At 35.8% G+C, this 10,961-nt stretch overlaps 1 protein-coding gene across 1 annotated transcript in view; it reads left to right on the top strand.

Annotated features, from left to right (window-relative positions):
* The window catches only part of LOC119515629 (basic proline-rich protein-like), a 575,210-nt gene that overhangs the window by 321,973 nt on the left and 242,276 nt on the right, over positions 1-10,961 (top strand). The gene's annotated exons all lie outside the window — the stretch shown is intronic.

Genomic DNA, 10,961 nt, shown 5'->3' with positions numbered 1-10,961 from the left:
GAGAACATTGGGGGGTGTGCAAAAAGAGGGAGACAATGGATAATTTACATAAAACTAGGGTAAATCATTTTTCTATTCTGAACAGATAGACTGTGCATTCTCCGGGGGCTTTGGCAGAAACTTGCTTGTCTCAGCGAAGAACCTGAATGGGCCTTTTATGATCTCGCTGGTCTTTTGCCTCTACTTCTTGGCTTTGTCACGGAAACTTCTCAGAACCATTTAGAGGTGGGATGGGTTCCCTGGAGTAGAACAGAGGCACATAATCAGAGCTATTTTCCTGGACTAATCTGCAATTTCTAAAGAGGTCAGGGGCAATCTCCTGGATGGAAGTCAGTCTATGTGCAAATGCGTGTTTGAGCGTGGGGTTGCATGGTATGTGGTCTAGGTTTCAGATCTCTAGGTCCCAAGGCTGCTAGCCCCCCGAATGCCAGAACTTCCCGTGGGATTAGATAATAAGGTGCCTAGTCCCCTTCTTTCTCACTAAAAGCAGTTAAAAGTTTGGGGACTTGTTCCATCATTTGTTTTTGTTCAGACTCTTTCTCACTGGGGAATGCAATTGGAGAAGAAACTTTTGATGTTTGGAAAATTACATGCAACCATGTTATAATAAACCCTAGAAATCCAGCCTCAACTGTTCTTGAAAGATTTAGTTTTTGCCAAAGGTCCACTACGGGTCCTCTTCTGAAAATTCATTCCAAAGGCAGAAATGATGGATTTTAACAAATCAAAATTTGAGAAAACATTTAAGTGATTTATTTCAAATAACAACAAACTGATTCCTTAATGCTTGATGTACCTATATTCAAAGAGATTAGTTTCAGTGCTCACTAGCATTTTCTGTCTTTCTAGGGTGACATCTTACAATTTCAAACATTTTTTTACTCACTTAAATTTATATTATCCATCTTGTGTATTGAAATGATATGAATGATCTTGGATTCCAAAAAAACATTATAAACAAACTGATAGAAACCCAAAATATTGTAAACATGTTGACCATGAATAGAATGCAAACAAACTGAGAAAAACATGTTTTTGTAATAAGTGATAACCAAACATTTGTACAAAGAAATGATATGGACTGGCTTGATGCCAGTCAGATGGGCACTTCTTATAAAAACCCAGAGCTGTCACCTCTTTGGCCAGCATCAGGTTGAGGCAGATTGACAGCCAGTCACTCTGACGCTTGGCTTTGATGCCTGTGCTGTACTGCGAAGAAGCTGCTGTTGCTCTCACTGCAGCACTGCAACCGGTACCTCCTGCCGTTGGCTTTGCTGCATCAGACCTGCCTGCCTAGATCCCTCATTAAAGGTGTCCACCTGCAGTCCACTGGCTCTCAGGCCGATGGACTTTAGAGAGTTTGGTGTCCTCCACCTTTACACGTATTGTATGTGTTTGCCCTGGCTGTTGTGCATTGGTTGTATTGGCAGCTTGCAGTTAGGCAGGCAAGTAAATCACATTGAGCATTAAAGCTAGAGTCCTGTAGGATCTGCTTTCAAGTGCTGTATTTACTTTCGATTTCAATCTGCTTTTGGCCTATAAGGACAACTACATTTACGCAACAAATGGCATAGTTGGCAGGATACCAGTGCCAATGCAAATGCCTTATCAGGCTACTACAACTGACTTAAAATCTAAATTCTAAAAATAAGAAAACCTTATAGGAGGTGAGAATTGCTGTCTGCTGGACATATTTTCATTGTGTATTTGGAATTTTGTCCTTATTTTAATAGGCACTGATGGGGAAAAAAAAAAAAACCTGAGAAAAAGGACAATACTCAAGATGTAGAAAAATATTTTTTAAACAACTACAAAAGGAAAACTATGAGTTAAAAAATGAGGATCCTTGGAGGCCAATAGAGGACCTCATAAGACCAAAATTTAGGATTAGAGACACTCCAGATGTCATCGGAAGAGTTATATACTATAATTAAAAGAGCTAAGGAGAACAAAAACTTTATTACTGGGAGCAATAAGCAACATAGAAAAAAATAGAAATAAAGAAAAGAAGTGTATTTTAAAGACCAACCCCAAATCCTGACCCAGTTGCTCCAGATAATGACCCAGATCCCTTGCCAGGCAATGGTGACTGTATGGAATATCTGTACAACTCACGTACATGGGTGGCAAGACCCAGGACTAAGTTAAAACTACTAACAGCACTAATGATGATGACTCCATTGCAGTAACATAGCAAATGGCATTTGTCAGACAGGAAATCTTAAAATTAAGTCAAAAGTGCTTGCAAAATGGAGAAAGTACTGAAACACAGTGGCTATTAGATCTGTTGTCCAAAGGAGCACATACCTTGCCACTAACAGGCAGTGAATTAATACAATCAGGAAACAGATCTAATAATGCTATGCTAAATCGAATACCTAGAAAGCTTTGAGAAAATCATTCAGAAATCACTGATTGGATGTCGAGGGCCTGGAAATTAAGGTGGCTCTTACAAAATTTAACAGTGGTAAAAATGGAGACTTGGTCCTCTGCTGGGGATGCCACCAATATTTTGATGAAGCTGGGGCTATTCATATGATTTATGATGGTCATTCTAATAGTTTGTTAGAAGCAAAAAGCAAGAGGCCAAATTAAGAAAACTGTATTGAGATCAGAACTACATCATGAGAGAACAGCTGTATTCACAGTTTTCACGGTACTGATACAATTGGCAAATTGATGCAATTACAACTGCTGCAGAATTAAGTCAGGATAAAAATTGTGCATTCAGAGCACTGTTCAGTTTTGAGAAATAATACAATGGAACAATTAGGAAAAATTAAAAAATGATAACCAGTAATACATGGTGGTGTTTTGGTTTGCTAAAGTTGCCAGAATGCAATATTCAAGAAATGGATTGACTTTTACAATGGGGGTTTATTCGTTCACAAATTGATAGTTCTTAGGCCATGAGACTGTCCCAATTAAGGCATCAACAGGATGATACCATTTCTGAAGAAAGGCCGATGGCATCCAGGGTTCCTCTGTCACATGGAAAGGCACATGGCTGGCTCTGCTGATCTTTCTCTCCCAGGTTTAGCTTCTGGTTTCAGTGGCTTTCTCCAAAATGCCTCTCTCTGAGCTTCTCTGAGCTCTCTTAAAGGAACTCCAGTAAAGGATTGAGATCCCGCTTGAATTGGGTGGGTCACATCTCCATGGAAACAACCTAAGCAAAAGATTCCACCCAACAATAGGTGTGCACCCACAGGAATGGAATAAGAGCACATGGCCTTTTGTGGAGTACATAACACACATTGCCAATGTGTGGTATTGCTAATGTATCATGCAGTAAGTGGTATCATCAAACTAATTTAAAAGAACCAGAAAATTGGGAAAGTGTTACCTTATATTATTCAGCACCTCATAGTGATTGTTTAGAACTTTGGAAATCAAAACAAATACCTAATATAGATAAAATAGCAATCTCAGGATTGGTGACTTCCTCAGAAAGTCTCTTGTCTTTTTGGGATGAATTTACATTCTGAACTGTTAAGGAAAAGATATTGAAAAATGATGAAAATTCCATAACCTCATTTGACTTGATAACCTTATACCTTCACCCTAAAAATACACAAACACGGGCACAGTTCACGATAAAGATACGTAGACCAAAATTAGCATATTGGAAGATATAATGTCATACTATAAGCCTTATAGTTCTGTACAAATTCTGCAAAAGAACCCATGAACTTTATTTCCTAATTTTGTTGTAACAGGTGAACCATGTAAAGTATATAGAGGAACAACACAGAATGAGGATTATAATACAGAATATCATCCCTTGGTGATATATTACAGGTTGTCAGATGATACCAATTATTTCAAGTTCTGGAATTTGGGAAACTTACAAAAGATAACTGTCATACTTGGCCCTACTACAGTAGTATAAATCTTGCAATTTTATAAAATAGAATTTTTTGCGGGTAATAACTCCATCTCTGTACCAGTTTGGATGTATTATGTTTCCCAAAATGACACGTTCTTTGATGCAATCTTGTGGGGGCGGAAATATTGGTGTTGCTTAGGTTGGAATCCTTTGATTGAGTTTTCCATGGAGATGTGACTCAATCAACTGTGGGCGAGAACTTTGATTGGATTATTTCCATGGAGGTATTACTCACCCATTCAGGGTGAGTCTTGATTGAAACACTGGAGTCCTATAAAAGTGGTCACAGACAGAAGGAGTTGCTGCAGCCAAGAGAGACACTTTGAAGAACCTATAGGAGCTGAAGGTGGAGCTGGAAAACAACCTTGGATCAGCAGATGCCAGCCACATGCCTTCCCAGCTAACCAAGGTTTTCCAGATGGCATTGACCTTCCTTCGGTGGAGGTATACTTGTGTTGATGCCTTCATTTGGACATTTTCATGGCCTTCAGACTGTAAATTTGTAACCAAATAGACCCCCTTTATAAAAGCCAATCCATTTCTGGTATTTTGCATAACAGCAGCATTAGCAAACCAGAACAATCTCCCTACTTATTATTTTATTTGTATTAATTTTTTTTTAATTAGAGAAGTTGTGGGTTTATAGAACAATCATGCATAAAATAAAGTATTCCCATATACAACCCTATTATTAACACCTTGCATTGGTGTGGAACATTTATTGCAATTGATGACAGAACATTTTTATAATTTGTGTAGTGCAGTTCCATGGATTTTTTTTTTTAATTTTATTCTTTTACCATATTTAAAGCCTAACATTTCCCTTTTGACCACATTCAGATATATATTTCAGTGCTGTTAATTTCATTCACAGTGTTGTACTACCATCACCACCATCCATCACCAAAACATCGCTATCATTCCAAATAAGAACCCTGCACATTTTAATCCTATCATCCTATTCCCTATTCCCACCCCATCCTGTGGTAACCTATATTCTAGATTCTGATTCTCTGAATTTGCTTACTTAATTATTTCATATCAGTGAGATCATACAATATTTGTCCTTTTGTGTTTGGCTTCTTTCACTCAACTTGATGTATTCAAGGTTCATCCATGTTGTCACAACTATCAGAATTTCACTCCTTTTTACAACTGAATAATATTCCACTGTAGGCATATACCACATTATGTTTATCCATTCATCAGTTGATGGCCACTTGGGTTGCTTTCATCTTTTGGCAATTGTGCATCTCGCTGCTGTGAACATCAGTGTGCAAATACCTGTTTGAGTCCCTGCTTTCAATTGTTTTGGGTATATACCTAGTAGTGGGATTACCAGGTCATTTGATAATTCAATACTTAATTTTCTGAGGAACTGTCAAACTGTCTTCTACAGCAGCTGCACCATTTTACTTTCTCTCTAGCAATGAATGAGGGTTCCTATCTCTCTGCATCTTCTCCAACACTTCTTATTTTCTATTTTTTAAATAGCAGCCCTTCTACTGGGAGTGAAATGGTATCTCATTGGTTTTGATTTGCATTTCCCTGATGGTTTTAATAATGTTTAACATCTTTACTTATGCTTTGTGGTTATTTGTATATCTTCTTTGGAGAGATGTCTAGTCAAGTCTCTTTCCCATTTTTAAATGGGGTTGTTTGTCTTTTTGTTGTTATGTTGAAGGATTTCTTTAAATATTCTGGATATTAAACTTTTATTGGATATGTGATTTACAGACATTTTCTCCCATTGTGTAGGTTGTTTTACTTTTATGATAAAATACTTTGAGGCACCAAAGTTTTTAATTTTGATGAAGTCCCATTTATCTATTTTTAATTTTGTTGCTTGTGCTTTGGGTGTAAAGTCTAAGAAACCATTGCCTAACACAAGGTCTTAAAGATGCTTCCCTATGTTTTCTTCTAGGAATTTGATAGTTTTGACTGTTATATTTAGGTCTTTGATGCATTTTGAATTGAGTTTTGTATAATATGTGAAATAGGGGTCCTCCTTCCTTAGCGAATGGAGATCCAGTTTTCCCAGCATCATTTGTTAAAGAGAATGTTCTTCCTCAATTGAGTGGTCTTTGCTTCTTGCCAAAAATCAGTTGGCCATAAATGTGATCATTGATTTCTGAGCTCTCAATTCTATTCCATTGGTCTTTATGTGTGTGCTTATGCCAGTTCCATGCTATTTTGATTTACTGTGGCTTTGTAGTATGTTTTCAGATCAGAAAGTCTAAGTCTTCCAACTTCATTCTTCTTTTTCAAGATGGCTTTGGCTATTTGGGGCCCCTTAAATTTACATATAGATTTGATAACTGGCTTTTCCATTTCTGCAAAGCAGGTTGTTGAAATTTTGATTGGGATTGTATTGAATCTGTAAAGCACTTTGGGTAGGATTGACATCTGAACAATATGTAGTCTTCCAATCCATGAAAATGGAATGTTCTTTCTTTTATCAGGTCTTCTTTGATTTCTTTTAGCAATGTTTTGTAGTTGTCTGTGTACAAGTCCTTGCCATCCCTGGTTAGATTTATTCCTAGATATTTGATTTTTTTAGTTGCTGTTTGAATGGAATTTTTAAAAATTTCTCCTTATGATTGCTCATTGTGTCTGCATAAAACATTACTGATTTTGGGGTGTTGATCTTGTACCCTGCTGCTTTACTGAATTCATGTATTAGTTCTAGGAGCTTTGTCATGGATTATTCAGGGTTTTCTGCATATAGGTTTGTACCATCTTTAACTAGGGATTGTTTTACTTCTTCCTTTCTACTTTGGATGCCTTTTCTTTCTTTTTCTTGCTTAATTGCTCTGGCAATTAAAATTAAATTATGACAGTAGGCATCCTTGTCTTGTTTCTGATCTTAGAAGGAAGTTTTGTCTTTAACCATTAAGTATGATGTTATCTGTGGCTTTTTCATATATGTCCTTTATCGTGTTGAGGAAGTTTCCTTCTATTCCTAGTTGTCTAAGTGTTTTAATCAAGAAGGGGTGCTGGATTTTGTCAATTGCTTTATTCATCATTTGAGACGATCATGTGGTTTTTTCTCTTCATTCTGTTAATGTGGTGTATTATGTTAATTGATTTTCTTATGTTGAATCACCCTTGCATATCAGGGATAAATCCCACTTAATCATGGTGTATAATTCTTTTAATGTGCTGTTGGATTTGGTTATGCATATTTTGTCGAGGATTTTTGTATCTATGTTTGTAAGAGATATTGGTCTGTAATTTACTTTTCTTGTAGTATATTTGTATGGCTTTGGTATGTCCATGATGTTGGCCTTGTAGAATGAATTAGTGTGTGTTCCTTCCTTTTCAAATTTTTGGAAGCATTTGAGCAGAATTGAGGTTGTTTTCTTGAAATATTTGGTAAAATACCCCTGTGAAGCCATCTGGTTCTGGGATTTTCTTTGTTGGGAGGTTTTTGATGACAGATTCAATCTCTTTACCAGTAATTGGTATGTTAAGATCTTCTGTTTCTTCTTGAGTCCGTGTTGATAGTTTTTAAGTTTCTTAGAATTTGTCCATTTCATCTAGGTTATCTAGTTTATTGGCATACAGTTGTTCACAGTATCTTCTTGTAGTCCTTTTTATTTAAGCAGGATCAGTAGTAATGTACTCTTTTCATTTCTGATTTTCCCTATTTGTATCCTTTCCCTTATTTTGTTTTTCAGCGTAGCTAATGTTTACCAATTTTATTGATCTTTGCAAAGAACCAATTTTAGATTTTGTTGAATCACTCTATGTTTTTTGTCCTTTATTTAATTTATTTCTGTTCTAATCTCTGTTGTTTCCTTCCTTCTGCTTGGTTTGGGTTTATTTGCTCTAATTTTTCTAGTTCTTCCAGGTTTGAGGTTAGGTCTCTGATTTGAAGTCTTTCTTCTTTTTTAATGTAAGAATATAGAGCACTGCCTTTGCTGCATCTGATAAATTTTGGTATGTTGTATTTTCATTTAAATTTGCATCAAGATATTTCCTAATTTCCCTTTTGATTTCCTCATTAGTTGTTTTAGAGTATGTTTTTTAATTACCACATCTTTGTGGATTTTCCATTTTCCCCTCTGTTGTTTTCTAGCTTCATTTTGTTGTTGTCAGAGAAGATACATTGTATGATTTCAACATTTTAAAAAAATTTATTGAGACTTGTTTTTTGACCTAAGATGTGGTCTATCTTGAAGAATGATCCATATGGACTAAAGAAGAATGTGTATTCTGTTTTTGTGGGTAAAGTGTTCTATGTATGTCTTTTAGTTCTAGTTGGTTTAGAGTATTGCTCAAGTCTTCTATTTTCTTATTGATCTTCTCATTAGATGTTCTATCCATTATTGAGAGTGGTGTATTGAAATCTACTATTAATGTAGAACCCTCAATTTCTCCTTTCAAATCGGTCAATATTTGCTTCATATATTTTGGAGCTCTTTTTTAAGGTACATATATATTTATAATGTTTACATCTTGACAAATTGACACCTGTATCAGTATATAATGACTGTCTTTGTCACTCGTAACTCTTTTTTACTTAAAGTCTCTTTTATCTGATACGAATATAGCTACCCCAGCTATCCTTTGGTTACTACTTGCATGGGATATATTTTTTCCAGCCTTTCACTTTCAACCCACTTGTATCCTTTAATTTAAGGTTTGTCTCTTGAAGACAACATATAGTTGGGTCATGCTTTTTTAATCCATTCTGCCATTCTTTGCCTTTTGACTAGAGAGTTTAATCTATTTGCATTTAAAGTCACTACTGATAATTTAAAACTTTCTTATTCCATTTTGCTATTTAGCCTTCTTAAGTTTTATACCTTTTTTGTCCCTCAATTCTTCTGTTAATGTCTACTTTTATTTTAGTTTTTTTGGGTGTATGTGTTTTATCATATTGAATGACTTCTTTTTTCTATCGATATGTTTTCCTTATATTTTCCTTTTGGCTACCATAGGGTTAAAATTTAACATACTAAATATATAACAATCATATTTGGTCTGATTCTCACAATTTCAATAGCACACACATATACTTCCCCTATATCCCTCTGTTCCCCCACCTTTTTTTTGTACTTGTTACCACTTATGTCTTTGTACATTGTATCTACAAACCACAGAGTTATCATTACTTTTTATGCATTTGAATTTTAGCACCTGTAGGAAGAAGTGGACTTATATACCAAACAATACACTACAGTAATACTGGCATTTATAATTACTCAAATAGTTACTTGTACCGGGGATCTCTTTTTCCTTTATGCCACCTTGAACCACCCTCTAGTGTCCTTTCCTTTCAATCTGAAGAATTCCCATTGGCATTGCTTTTAGGGACGATTTAGTGGTGATGAACACCCTCAGCTTTTGTTTACCTGGGAATTTTGTAATCTCTCATTTTTTAAAGAAAGTCTCACCAAATATAAAATTCTTGGTTGGCATTTGTTTTCTTTCGGCACTGTAAGTGTTTCAACCCACTGCTTTCTTGCCTCCATGGTTTCTGATGTGAAATTGGCATTCAATCTAAAAAAGCTTCTGGTATCCTCCACCTTTAAATGTATTTTGTGCCTTTGACCTGGCTATTGTGCATTGGTTGTATTGGCAGCTTGTGGTTAAGCATGCAAATAAGTTGCATTGAGCATTCAATCTGTGCTATCTGCTTTCAAGTGCTAATTTACTTTTCATTTCGATCTGCTATTGGTTTTATGACAACTACATTTACAGGACAATCCACCATTGAAGGTGTAGAGAAAAATAGGATAGACTATGTCCTTAAGTCTTTCATAGTAATTTAGAAAACTGTGAAACAGCAGCATGATAATCATGTAAGAATGGGGCTAAAAGGAGGACAGCAATTTCTCCATTCCATTCCATTCCATTCCTTCTCCTCTTTACTGCTTCATTTATTTGCATTTATGTTTAAATTACAAAGCAGGAATACTGAATATCCCTTTTATGTATTTTTTGCATCATCCCTAGCACACCCAGCATTTAGTACAAAGTATATTTATTTGCAACAAATATCTATAGAATGCACACTGAGCACTTGCTTACTAATTGCCTAGCACATTCGGTGTCAATAAAGAAGAAGAGTGAAATTGGACAGAATTTGTATAGATGTGGAAGGAAGTATTAGGACTATTTGTTTGTACTCAAACTCTTAGGGGTAGGTAGAAACATTGTTAATGAAAAAAGCTAGAAGAACACAAAAATTCCATGGGGCAAGTACCTGTGGAAATGTCTCATTGTAACAATTTGTTTTATGTTGGATTGATTGCATTTCTGCCTGCGCAATTCCCACTCAGATCTGCCCACATCTACTGAAGATAGGGCAAAAACGTCTATTTTTCATCAGTCCCAGAGATGAATGTGAGGCCTGTTATTCAAAAAGAAGGGCAAGCTTATTTATCTTTCTTTTGGAATTGAGAACAGACTAACCAGTGTTTCACTGTACACCTTTCATAGTTTATTGGAACCTGCTGTTTATCTTAACTGTCTGCAACCCAAATTGTCTGTTCCCATTTAATTGTTCTACTTAAATTATATTGAATGTATTGAATGCTAAGGGTGGTAACTTTTCTCTAACAAAAGTGTAGATATAAATAGTTCCAAAATTTCTTCAATTTCCTGATAAGTGGATCTCCTCTGCAAGTGTACTACAGGGTCGTTATTCTGTAGAGTTATATTTATTTGCATAAATGTCCTTTCTTCCCCTTCTAAAGTTCCAGACACTTCACATAGCAAAGAAAGCTTGGAACTATTTTCTCTTAAGTGGTGGTGGTGGCAATGAGGATGGAAGAAGCTCACAGGTTTTTAAAAATACTGACAACAGTGGTATTAAATTAGTTTCCAGACCTCTTCTAATTCTAGGATATTGTGATTCTCTTTCCATTAGACACTGCCTAGGTATGTTTTAGAAAGGTGCCTGCTTTTGAGTTTCATATGCAAGGTGGTTTACCGTCTTAATAGTCACCGCAAAGCAGTTTGTGAGCATCTTATCACATATGGAGTTGGACTAGGTGCTGATTATCGAGAACTACACAGACTGTGTCCCCATCCTCAAATTATTTACAATTGACTGTGAGATTAA

Source organism: Choloepus didactylus, chromosome 1 (assembly GCF_015220235.1).
Source record: "Choloepus didactylus isolate mChoDid1 chromosome 1, mChoDid1.pri, whole genome shotgun sequence".
In the NCBI taxonomy this organism is placed as follows: domain Eukaryota; kingdom Metazoa; phylum Chordata; class Mammalia; order Pilosa; family Megalonychidae; genus Choloepus; species Choloepus didactylus.
This window is presented reverse-complemented; position numbering and strand designations above follow the sequence as displayed.